At 43.9% G+C, this 13,158-nt stretch overlaps 1 long non-coding RNA gene across 1 annotated transcript; it reads left to right on the forward strand.

Moving 5' to 3' along the window:
- The first annotated feature begins 2,636 nt into the window (after nucleotides 1–2,636).
- LOC138684571 (uncharacterized) lies at nucleotides 2,637–5,845 on the forward strand. Its single transcript, XR_011323819.1, has 3 exons — nucleotides 2,637–2,736; nucleotides 2,803–2,891; nucleotides 5,654–5,845. It is a non-coding gene; the product is annotated as an uncharacterized lncRNA (long non-coding RNA).
- The last annotated feature ends 7,313 nt before the right edge of the window (nucleotides 5,846–13,158 follow it).

The raw sequence follows: 13,158 nt of genomic DNA on the forward strand, positions 1-13,158 counted from the left end.
TTGAGGAAACTGGGGCCTGACAGACTGCTGTCAATCTCAGCTGTACATGTCTGGTACAAATGGCACCTTAGTGGACCGCCCTTTCTACAGCTAGCATCCTTCCCAGATTCAAGTGACACCTCCTGAGTGAATCTCCTAATCGCTCCTCCTGCTTCCTCCTTCCTTCATGAGCTCATGCTACTTCAACACTCACACGACTCAGGAGAGTTGGTGAAAATCTAAAACTTGCTTTCCATGAAGGCCTGGTAATGCTTCTTCCCCTTTCAGCCACCATTCCTGTGTTCATATATCAATTATACATATCGTCATGAAATTCACATAACCAGAGTAAACTCTGGTAGCTGTCAGGGTTTTGTCCTACTAGAGAATTTTTTTTTAAATTTAAGTGAATATTCAGAGAGAAGCACTGCAAGAACCACTGAGATCCAGCGGTAACTTGGGATGTTTGGAGGAGTTTTGCTGCTCAGTGTTGGGATACTTTGGTTTTATGGATGGTAATTGCTAAAATTATAATGCTGGCTAGCAGTGGTTGAGCTATGAATCTACAGCCGTAGAAATATGTGGTTTTAATTTGCAGCAGAATGATTTGCATGTTCTCATCTGTGTTATAAAATGTATGAGAATAGAATAACTAAACTGACTTGCAAGTGCAAACAAAAATGATAGTACTTAACTATCTTCTCTGTACACATTACAGTCGAGAAAAACAAAGTACTTTACAAAAGTAACAGCAAACATGTAAGGTTTGTAACTTCCCTACAGTGCACAGGCAGGGTAACTAATCACCAAAATAAGTCAGAAAATTTTACTTGAAGTCACATAAAGTTTGTATATCATAAGCATACAATTAATGGACCAAATTCACATCTCTTGACTCAGCTATTTGTTCAGGTAATGAACTTGCTGTGTGCTTTATAAGGAAGACATCTGAGTAAGACAATGTGATGAAAAAAGCTTTTCCTTTACAAATGATCATTGCTTCATACACAGATACTTATTAAGTCATTAGGTGGATTTTTTTTTTTTTTTGTAAGGAGTTAATGTTCTGCCGTTGTGAAATACAGTAACAAGATAATTGTAAATCCTAAGCCTGAAATAGAAAACTGAATGTGAACCCAGCATTAAATCATTGTCTAGCCTAGACTGCTAACAAACTCTATAGCGTCATGACAAGTATAGATGAAACATGCAACATCTAATTCATCGCTTCAGTACTTAAAATAAATATTCCTTTAATCTTAAATTGTTTGTAGTAAACACAAAATGTGACAAACAATGCTATAAAATTTTATCTCCTGGCAAGATACAGAATTAAGACAAAGTTCTCAAAGAAAATCCATGTATTTAAACATATTTTGTACAAAATACATTGATCACATGTAGGATGTGGCGTTTGGAAGATCTCGCGATGTCACGGAAAGATGGAGGGTTAGTCGCAGCCCCTATGACGCATCTGTAATCCCGCCTACCCTTGTTAGTATAAAAGGAATTAACTGCGCAATAAAAAGCAGAAGTTGACGTTCACACTGTGTGTGTTATCTGTCTCTTTCCCTGGTCCGGGCCGACCAGTGATCTAGTCGCAGCACCTTGATATGTAGCAAACGCTACATAGTGGTGACCCCGACATGATCGGTCGCACAGGCGACAATGGAACTTGCGCAAGTGATTAAGGTATTAAAGGTATTGGCTGATGAGGTGGGTGCCCGCGGTTCGATTAGGAAGGGCCCCACGGGCGAATGCATCCTATGGATGCTGCGCCGGGGAGACATTGGGTCTCCTAGAGAAGTTTTGAGCCCTCCCAAGTGGGGAGAGATTCGGGAGTCTTTGCTCCAATCTGCGCTTGCGGGCGAGCGCGGAGCTGCTGAACAATTGCAAAGTTGGGGAAAGGTGGAGAAGGCGGTCGCGGCAGGATGGGAGGCTAAGGCGTGCTGGTTGGCGGCGCGAGCTGCTTTGTTTGCGGATGAAGCGCCGCCTCAGAAACAGCGGGAGACAGTGCCCTCGGGGACAGTAAGTCAGACTCAGACCGAGTGGGTGGCTGTGGAGCGGGGTTCACAGAGTGGTCCATCTCTGATTGAGGGCATGGACATGGAGGGTACGGCAGCGACGGAGGTTTTTCCTGTAGGGGCGGCACCAGCGGGGCCGGATGTGCCCCCTCCGCAGTATCCACGGGAGGAGTTGCGGTGGATGGTTCGGAAGGACTTAGAGGAATGCCTCTTGGACTGGGTTCCAGGCAAGGATGTCAAGGGAGATTTATACCGTCAGCTGAGAGAGTGGGAGGAACGGCCACCCGCTGAGGTGATAAATGGGAGGCAGCGGGGGTTGGAGACTGTGGCAGAGGAGGAAACACCCCCCCGCAGGGGAAATCAGGTGCCCTTGCCGGGAGAGCGGTCTGAGCCTCCTGAGCCTTTGCCTGAGCCTATGCCTGCTGAGCTGTCATCTGCACCCCTTCTGGCGCTTCCTCCGGCCCCTCCCTCGGCCCCTCCTTTTCCGCCCCCCCCTCCACCCACTTGCAGCGGCGCGTGTCAGCCGGCCATGAAATGGCCGCCGCCAGCCGCAGCCGCGGCTGGCCCCTGGGCAGAACCATCCGCGCCCCCACCACCGTCCTTTAATCCATCCCGCCTCTCAGAACCAGAGACGGTGAAACCAACTGTGCCCACGATAGATGCGGAGCCGCCTGCAGTAGCCGCTGCGGACGAGAGGGAGAGGCATTGGAGGGGAGTAATAAAAAATGCCCTTGTGGACGGGACTATGCTCCAAGCATTCCCAGTTGTTGTACAAAATAATGGACAAAAAAGATGGGAGGCGTTTCACTGGAAAGTCCTTGAGAAATTAAAGACTGCTGTGAGTCAGTACGGAATCTGCTTATTGATAAAGCCAGTAAGAAACCCTCGGTCAAGTGTTTTAATTGTAGTAAACTTGGACACATCAAGAGCCAATGTAGAGTTTCTGCTAACAAAAAGACAGTGCAACACTTGTAAGAAAGATAACCATACCACCAAGAATGCAGGAAGAAGGGAAACTTTACACCGAGCGCCAAGGCCCCTCACGCGACGACACAAATGCAAGGGGTTTGGGCTGCCGGCCCTTAGGCAGCCTCGCAACTACCAGATCTGCCACTGCAGGAAGCTCCGGAGTGGATGTGGAAACCGCAGTACACATTCAACATAAAGGGACCATTGGGGTTTGGGCTTAGTGCATTTTTAATGGGGCGATCTTCAACAGCTCTAAAAGGAATTCTGGTAGTCCCAGGGCTTATTGATGCAGATTATTGTGGGACTGTGAAAATTATGATTCATGTTTTAATCCCTCGTTTCCATTCCTAAAGGTACCAGAATAGCACAATTAGTTCCATTCAGGTCGTGCGTTCCAAACCCAGGTGATGTACAACGTGGAGATGGTGGATTCGGCTCCACAGGGAAACCGCAGGTATACCTTGCCATGGACATAACAAAAGGTAAACCAGAAAAGGTAGTGCAATTGGAAGGGCCTGACGGAGTTATTGTCAAGAAACCAATGACAATCAATACAGGAGCTGATGTTACGATTATTTCATGATGCATTTGGCCTCCATCATGGCCATTGATCAATCCAAATTTGGCATTGCAGGGATAGGGGGCACACAAGCCACCTTAGTAAGTCAACTACCCATTACCCATTTGTGTTCCCCGATGGTGAACACGTTACGATGCGTCCGTATATCATGACTACCCCAACTGAATTGTTTGGCCTCATAGGCCGTGATTTATTGAGCCAAATGAAGGCAATGTTAGTGACCCATCCTTTTTAGGAGTTGTCACTGAGGGGCAGCCAATCCTGAAAATTAGCTGGAAAACAGATGAGCCTGTTTGGATTGACGGCCACTAAATTCTGAAAGGCTGCTAAAAATACAAGAGTTAGTTGAGGACCAATTGAGAGCGGGACATGTTGTTCCTTCTACTAGTCCATGGAATACACCAATATTTACCACTCCCAAGAAAAGTGGGAAATGGAGACTGTTACATGATCTCAGAGCTGTGAATGCAGTGATGCACAGTATGGGAGCCCTGCAGCCGGGTTTGCCGTCTCCAGTTATGCTTCCAGAAGAATGGGATTTGTTAATTATAGATCTAAAGGATTGTTTTTTCACCATTCCCTTGCACCCAGATGACGCTGAACGGTTGCCTTTTCGGTACCATCGATTAACAAGGCAGAGCCCTATAAGAGATACCATTGGGTCGTGTTACCACAAGGAATGCGCAATTCCCCCACGATGTGTCAGGTGTATGTGGCCTGGGCATTAGAGCCTGTAAGAAAGCAGTTTCCTCAGTTAATTATTTATCATTATATGGATGACATTGTGATAGCGGGAAGGAACTTGCCACAGGATGAAATTTTAACTCAATTGCAGGACATCTTAAGCCATTGCGGAGTAATATTTGCTCCTGAAAAGGTGCAAAAGGCAGCACCTTGGGAGTATTTGGGGTGGCACATAGATGCTAGCAATGTTAAACCTCAGAAGGTTCACATAACATTAGAAATTTCAAAGGTACATGATGTCCAGAAGCTTGTGGGAGATATCCAGTGGGTGCGGAATCTTTGCGGTATCACTAATAATGATATGGCCCCTCTGGTAGAACTCTTTGGTAGGACCGCACGTGCAGATGAGAAATGGGAAATGACAGAGCTGACCAATTGGTGGCAGCGGCATGGGAACCTCCTCTAGGGAATTGTTTTCAACAAACACAGCAATCGCATGTGTTCTTGCACCAACCCGCTAGGATGTTAGCAAAGCAATTTGACTTACCACTCCCGATTGTCAAAAGGAAGAGCTGGGCTTGGGCTGTGGGGTTAACCCACAAGGTCTTTTGACATTGCAGTTGTGGCAAATGGATGTCACCCATGTCATGTGGTTTGGTGCAAAGCGTTATGTGCATGTGTGTATTGATACCTATCCTGCTGCCATGTGGGCCACGGCACAAACTGGAGAAAAGGCCTTACATATTGAATGACATCTTCACACTTCTTTTGCAGTGTTGGGTGTGCCTAAAGAAATTAAGACGGACAACGGCCCAGCCTATGGTTCTACACGATTTGCTCGATTTTGTAATTTGTGGGGAATTCACCATGGTACGGGTATTCCACATCTTCCCACAGGACAGGCTATTGTCAAACGGGCCAACAAACCTTAAAGAGCATGCTGCAAAAACAAAAGGGGGGAACCCAGGGCTTACTCCCAGAGGAACGATTGGCCAAAGCCTTATTTGTGCTAAATTATCTTAGATTGACAGGTGATTACAAAGACCCACCAATGGTAGTGCATCATGCTCTTTTACAGGCAGAAAGGACGCAACAAAGTACAGGAATCATGGTAATGTATAAGGACCCAGAATCCGGGAAATGGTGCGGACCAGCAGAAGTGAAACTTACTGGGAGAGGGTATATGTGTCTGCTTACAGATCGAGGCCTTCACTGGATCCTGGCTAAGTGGGTCAAGCCATGGCTTCGCACTGATGCTGGACCCAGAATTGTCCCAATGGCAACTGGCACGGCACCTGCGGGTGCTGGAGCCACTGATCCGACAGATTCTGACTAATAGAGTATTACACTTTAGAGGACTAGCGGACATGGAGTCCTTCAGAGAGGTTTTTAGAACAGCGTGCCTTACTGTATATAGAACTTGCTTTAGGTAAAAAGTGTGTTAAGCATAATTTGATTAAACATAGTGTGATTACGGGAAGACAGTGTGGGGTAAACGTAAAAGTTAGCTAAAGCCAAAATTAGGGGTAAGGTCTATTTCCATTAATAACCTGGGAATGAGGTTGATTGTGTTTCCACAGATACAGGCCCACAACGGACTCCTGTTGAATTTGCACGAGCATCATCATCTGGAGCATCGTAGATGGTGTGGCAATATGAATACCACCTCAGTCAAAAACTAATGTATAGGTCACCTTGGCTAACATAACAGGTCAAGATTCTCTGTGCACCGCAACCGCATCATAAAGCCCACGAACCAATAGACAGGATGGCTATGACTCGTGCAGCGCGCCTGGCCAGTGAGCGCATGCATCATAGATTGCAACCGAGGTGGACTTTTGGCACCCGCTGGCCACGTGTGCTGAAATCCATTCCTCTGCAAATGTATAAATACCGGGATTTTCCGAAGAGCATTGGGCTGGTGTACGGTGAGGCCATCGTTGCCTCTGTAGGGACGCCCACGGAAAGCTGGCACCACGGATTGCTGGGCTGAGTTCGTGGAGCAAGATGACACAAGAATGTATGGATGGTTCATCTTCCTCATAGTCCTCATGGTTCAGGTCATTAGGGATAACAGGTTGGCTCAAAGAATTATGGGCATTATTGTAGTTAATTTGATTTTAGCTATTGTAATAATTTTACCTTGTTCAGCTTGTTAAGTAAAAATGGCATCCCTTATAATAGCACCGGCCAAGCCATTGTAGAACGAGCACATCGAACCTTAAAGACCCTGCTCGATCGGCTTAGGGAGGGGGAGCAGGCGGAGCCCTCCTGGTTATGGGATAACTCACCTGTTCTCCGTACACAGCATCTTCTGTTAACTGCGTTAACTTCATTAAATCAGACAGTTCAAGGGGATCTGGAGCAGACGGCGGCACAACGACATTTTACAAGCACGGAAGAGAAAGGCCCCTACCCGTTGGTCCGTGTGCGTGACCCTCAGACATGCCAATGGGATGGGCCGTTTGAGCTGCGTTGTCTTGGGCGAGGGTACACTTGTGTACAGACGCCTGAAGGGCTACTGAAATGGGTCCCTAGTTGTATGGTTCATCCTGCCCTAACCTCGTAGTGTTTGAGTGTTTTTTCTTTACAGATCGCTGCCATCCTTTCCTGGCTTGCGACACCTTGGGTATCCGCTACAAATTTCTGGCAGTGGATGCAAAACCAATTGGGGGGCCCGATGTGTATCCGGATGACATCCCTCTCAGAGCCCATCAATATGTGTCTTTATGGGATGGGGCTGTCAGAGACGGAGCTGAAAACATTGTGTACGAACAAGTGTCAACAGAAGAGTCAGAATCTCTCACAGCAGGGAATCTGGATGCCCCAGACAGTAAGCCTTAACATCAGCATACCAACGATAAACTTCATAAAGTAATAGAAGTAATTCTTTCCCAGCCTTAACTTTCCATTTACCACTTGTGTGAATTCTCTGTGAAGGAGCTCCTTGCTCTGCAAGGTAAATGGGACATTTACGTGTGTTTAAGACACAATGTTTCAACTTAGTTGTAGAAATATGCTTATGCTCATAGTACTTTACACAGTTAATTCTTTGCGTAGAACTGTTCATAACAATAGAAGCTAGCTAGTCATAGGGAAGGGGAGATGTAGGGTATGGCGTTCGGAAGATCTCGCCATGTCACAGAAAGATGGAGGGTTTGTCGCAGCCCCTATGACGCATCTGTAATGCCGCCTACCCTTGTTAGTGTAAAAGGAATTAACTGCACAATAAAAAGCGGAAGTTGACGCTCACTCTGTGTGTGTTATCTGTCTCTTTCCCTGGTCTGGGCTGACCAGTGATCTAGTCACAGCACCTTGATATGTAGCAAACGCTACAATCACACGCCAGAAAAAGAAAAAAAAAAGTGTATCTGATACTTGGTGATGTTATTGCTTAAGACCTGGGTCTTGTCAAAGGATGCAACATGGGGTTTCATGGCTGTTTAGGGCCTCATTGAAGTCAATTGGATTGTACATGCTGCCTTAAGCCCTATGCAAAATCCTAAGCTCTGCAAATTGGAGAATTCATGTTTATGGATTTGTCTCCACTTTAACATATTACTAACTGAAATTGTTATGTTTTATAGCAAAAGATGAAACATCTGTTTGGGTGTCATTAAGTGTCCTTGCATAGATGAATAAGTTTATCTGCATGAATAGTAAAATGACATACAGAACAAAACAAGAAATTAAATGTCATGAATAATTGCATTTTAGTTTATTAGTTTTGTTTTTACTTAAAGCTGTTTTACAGCAATGCACAGATCTTTTCTACAATTGCCTGGCTTTTGAAATGAAGATACAATTCTATTTTATGACTTTCCGGTGTTCCTCACTTTATGTGTTTGAAATTATCCCAGTTTGCTTCTCAGAATTAAATGAAACAATGCAGTTAAAAGAAAGGAAATACAATAGAGTCAGGTCTCCATAAGGGAACACAGTGCGGGAGGATTCATTGATGGATTTTTTTTTTGCCTGGCTTTATTCAAACTGACAGGAGACCCTAGGATCAAAGGCAATACTAAATATTAATGAACACAGGAGCCTCAGAAAAGGAAGTGAGAGGAACTGATTGTCAGCAGCTGAAGACAAAAACAAATTCAGAAGGGAGTTGAAGACACAGAAGCTACAGTAGCTAGTAGCTTTGTTTGCAAGCCCAGAAAGGAAAGCAAACATGGCTGATGGGAGTGGACTAAAACTTGCAAATGAAGACCAAGAGTTAGGAAAGGTATGAATACACAACCTCTGTTATAATTTTGTTATGTGTGAAATGTATCTTTGAGTGAATAAAAAAATATATTAATACATTTACAATTGTGTGAATAAATACATTTGACTGAATAAAACAAAACTTCATTCTGAAAAAGGCAGAGACATGCAGGTAATACAGATTCAAACTGTAGTTTGCCCTATAGTCTGGATAGGGAAACTGGAGGTGAATCTGAAGGAAGTATATCTTACCAAAAAGGAAAAGTCTATGAGAGAGAAAGATATATTTATAAAAGCCTAGAAAAGAATAAAAATACATAAAGCTTCCAGGCAAGAGAAAGAAACCAGAACTGAAGAATTTGGGCACCTGAAAGTTGCAGAAAAAAGGGAACTAGAATAAAGAAAGGAGATTGGTTAGTAAGTAAAACCAGCAGCTGAAAACAGAAACAGGAGTAAAACATTAAGAAGTCTCCAAATAAATAATGACCCAGAGAGAGGCAGAGCAGGACTAGAGGGAAAGTATCCTGTCCACAGAGAGGAAAAAGGTGTGGGCTTTGAGAGACAGGGTGGTGGCTTTATATTGGGATAGCTGTCAAGAAACAACAAAACAGATCTGACTGAATCAGGCAAATGGTACTTTTTTGCATCCCTACTGCATCCAGACCTGTTCTGTCCCAATGACATAAGATGAGGGGTGTTTGGTGAATGACTAGAGAGAAGCAGCCATTTTCTGATAAGTGTATAAAGGAAAGAAGGGAGAAGCTGGGTGTTTTCCCCCATTCCGCTACCAGACTGCTAGTATTGGAACTTGTTAGGAAATTTTGTCTGAAATATTATTTTACTTGAAAATTTCAATCAGCCAAAAATGGAACTTTTCATGGAAAAAAACCTACTACTGAGGAGTGGCACAATTTCCAGGAAAGAGAAAAAGGCGGCGGGGGGGGGGTTAGTTTATAAAATCCGGTAGCTCAATGCATTGAACTAGGTAATAGTCAACCAGGATGTACAAAATGTTTTCATATTCATTCCTCCACACATTTTCTTTAACTACTATTACCAATCGTTCTACTGATGCTCTTGTTTTAAATATACACATGTATATGAAAGGAAAAGCTGATAATGGATATTAATCAGAAGTTATAAACTGTAGAAAATTAATAAGCAATAAAAAATTCTGAAAGAGAAATCTGTTGCTTGGAGTGTTAAGGGTAATGACAAGTCTTTTCAAGGAAATTTTCCCTGTACTAAATGGAAGTGAACTACCGTCAACAATAGTGTGGAAAATTCAAATTTTCCTATAAATACTTGTGTTGAACATTTCGTGAAAAAAAGCCAGATGATACAAATTGTGAATTGGTCTCCATTACAGCAGTAACAAGGGAAAATGTTAAATTTCAGTTAGACATTTTGAAATTATCACGTCCATACATCTTGTTTCTAGAAATGTTACTAGAGCTGGCTCTGAAGCATTGGAATTTGATTTCAGCAGGTCCTGGATCATGGCAGGCACTGTGGTAGACTGGAAGAAAGCTGCTACTGCACCATGCTCTTAAAATGTGAGAGGGACTGTGAAAATTACTGTAAGATTATTAGTCTCACAGTGGATCCCAGATAAAATAATGGAAGAAATTACATGAGAACTATTAAACAGTTTTAAAAAGTGAAATGCATTAAGAGTGGTCAGCTCAGGTTTACAGAAGGTAATTCTTTATCAGACCATGTGTTGTCACCTCTCGAGCTATGTCAACGGGGCAAACTGCCTGATGTGCTAACCTCCGAGGAGCAGTTCAGCTGCCCTGTCCTAAGTGGATCAGCCCTCCCCTGACCAGAGGAACTCTGCTCCCCTCCTGCCCCCCCTCCCTCCCTCCTGCAGCAGCAATCCTTACATCCACACTGGTCCCTCACAGCAGCAGGACGAAAATCTCCAATTCCCTAGGCCCTCCTCCAGCTCCTTGTCACAGCAGTCCTTTTTCCTTCCCACACCACATATTCTCATTCCTCCCCACTCTGACCCTGCCTGCAAGTCCTTCACACTTGATAAATGCACATGGAAGAGTTGTTCCTTCCCTCTTTCCTCTCAAATCAAATGGCCAGGCATCACCTGTAGGCATTTTTGTCAAAATTTGAAATGAAAAATCAGAAGTTAACACAGTACCTGCATCTCGATGTCAAAACAGCAAGCAACAAATTATAGTGAAAATCATGTTCAGACCTGAACCATAGAAAGAAGTGGCACAATTAAAGCACAAGAGAGAATTAAAGAGAATTACCAGCAGAGAGCTGTTCACCAAATCAATTGTGTTTCCTTGTCTGCTTCTGAAGGTTTGCTAAGACAATGGTGTTGGCATGAAAAACAACCTCTGGAAAAGGGAAGACTAAGTTAAGGAGACATCACTATATCATAATTTTCTTTTATTTTAATTTGAAACTCATACCCACTCTATCCTGAAAAGATTTTCAACCCTTTAATGTGAAGCTTGCTGAGACCTCACTATTTTAAGGTCTGTAACCTATGTTTTAAACACAGCCGAATCAAACAAGATACCGTTTTGGTCTATTTTTCTTTTGACTTTAGGCCCTAGTACACTCATTGCAAAAATGTCTTGCAGAGTGTTGGCTGATGTGAAAGGAGTTTTGGGGTTTACATCCATGGTATTAACACCCAGTTCTCCTCCAAATGTGCACAGAGCTCAGGGGAGTAACGAAATTCTCCACTCAGTCATTTGGGTTCTGGTTTCAATTAGACAATCAGTTTTTTCCTTGATAAGGTCCAAATGGTCACCTCAAATACTTGAGACTGCTTATCAGTGCTCTGCTCTTTAGAGCTGACCAAGCAGATGATCACCTGTATGTCCAGCTGACAAGAGCTAGGTCACCATCATACTCCTGGCAGTACCTTCTGCCTCGTCTGCCTGACAGACTAAAGAAGGAAATTATAAGTGGAAAGTGAAAAAAAAACCCCAGCACTTAATGGTAAAAACATAAACTCAGCTCACAATTCACTTGGATGATAAATATGTAAATCTGGCCTCCCGCTGACAAGAGAAGGCCAGATACATACATAAGAATCAAGAGAGTGACAACTTTCTGCACTTTTTGGATGCTTGTGTCTTTAGGCTCAGGTCTTAGTGCTGTTAAACCCTCTAGCAGTGATTCTCAGAGTGACAACACACAGTCCTGTGTGAATAGGGGCATTGCTTTTATTATTACCCTATTATTACCCATTTTTCTTATTTTTTTAATTCATGAAAATACAATTTATATTTTGCCACATAACCTGTGACAACACGATGAAACTCTCATTGCTTAAAGCTAGTAATAAAAACTCATGTCATCACCCACCTGGATTGAGGTTCTGTGTGTATTTGTTACCTTCCAGATCCTTTTACCAGTCTTACTAATGAATAATAATACATATGAATGAACATATAATGCAATCATCCATATTTTAATGAATTTATTAAATTATTTACAATCATGTAAACAACCTGTTCCTTGTTACCAGTATGATGGTAATGTATGTTACAATATGTTATATGGAGTACTGGGTCCAGTTCTGGACTCCCCAGTACAAGAGAGATATGGACATCTGGAGAGAATCCAGCAAAGGTGATTAAGCAACTGGAGCATCTGACATATGAGAAGAGGCTGAGACACCTGGGGCTGCTAAGCCTGGAGAAGAGAAGGCTCAAGGGGAATCTCATCAACATATAAACACCTGAAGGGAGGGTGCAAAGAGGACAGAACGAGGCTCTTTTCAGTGGTGCCCAGTGACAGGACCAGAGGCAATAGGTACAACCTGAAACACAGGAGGCTCCCTCTGAACATCAGGAAAGTTTTTCACTATGAGGGTGACCGAGCACTGCCCCAGATTGCCCAGAGAGGTTGTGGAGTCTCCATCCTTGGAGATACTCAGAAACCTTCTCGACGTGGTCCTGGGTAACCTGCTGTAGGTGGCCCTGCTTCAGCAGGGGTTTGGATCAGATGATCTCCACAGAACCCTTCCAATCTCAGCCACTCTGTGATTCTGTGATATGGGCAGTGTCACACTTACTGTGAGGAAACAAACTTCTGTTCTCAAAACCCTTCCACATTTGGAAAAAAAAAGAAGAAATCTGAACTGCACAGTGGCTCACAGAGCAGAGGTTTCTGGTGAGGGGAAAGCGAGTTGGGTCCGGGTCTAGGAGCAGGAATGACTGCTTCCTTTTACGGCACAACACCTCCACAAGGATTTCACAATCTGCTTTAGTATCTTTGCTTGGGTAGACATAGCAATACACGCTAAAATCTTTTACACGGCTCTGTGGATATAAAGGGGTATTCAACATGGAGTAGTTGAAGCGTGCTGACCTTACACTAGTAGAAGCGTGTGGTTTTGTCGTACATAAGAATCAGAGAAAAAGTTAGCTTCGAAAACAAGTTATTTTTGCAGGGTGAAGAGCAGTGTCCTGACAGTGCCACTGGAAACACTGAATGCTGGGTGCATTCCTGGGTGCCACTGTACTCAGTGGCAGTTGTAGTTATGCACTTGTCATGGTTTAAGCCCAGCCGGTAACAAAGCACCACACAGCTGCTCTCTCACTCCCCCCCGCTCCCCGGCCACGGTGGGATGAGGAGAAAATATAAAGAAAAGCTCCTGGGTCAAGATAAGGACTAGGAGGGATCACTCACCACTTACGGACACAGGTGAAAGACAGGCTCAACTTGGAGGAG

The sequence above is a fragment of the Haliaeetus albicilla genome, chromosome 3, assembly GCF_947461875.1.
Source record: "Haliaeetus albicilla chromosome 3, bHalAlb1.1, whole genome shotgun sequence".
Lineage (NCBI taxonomy): Eukaryota > Metazoa > Chordata > Aves > Accipitriformes > Accipitridae > Haliaeetus > Haliaeetus albicilla.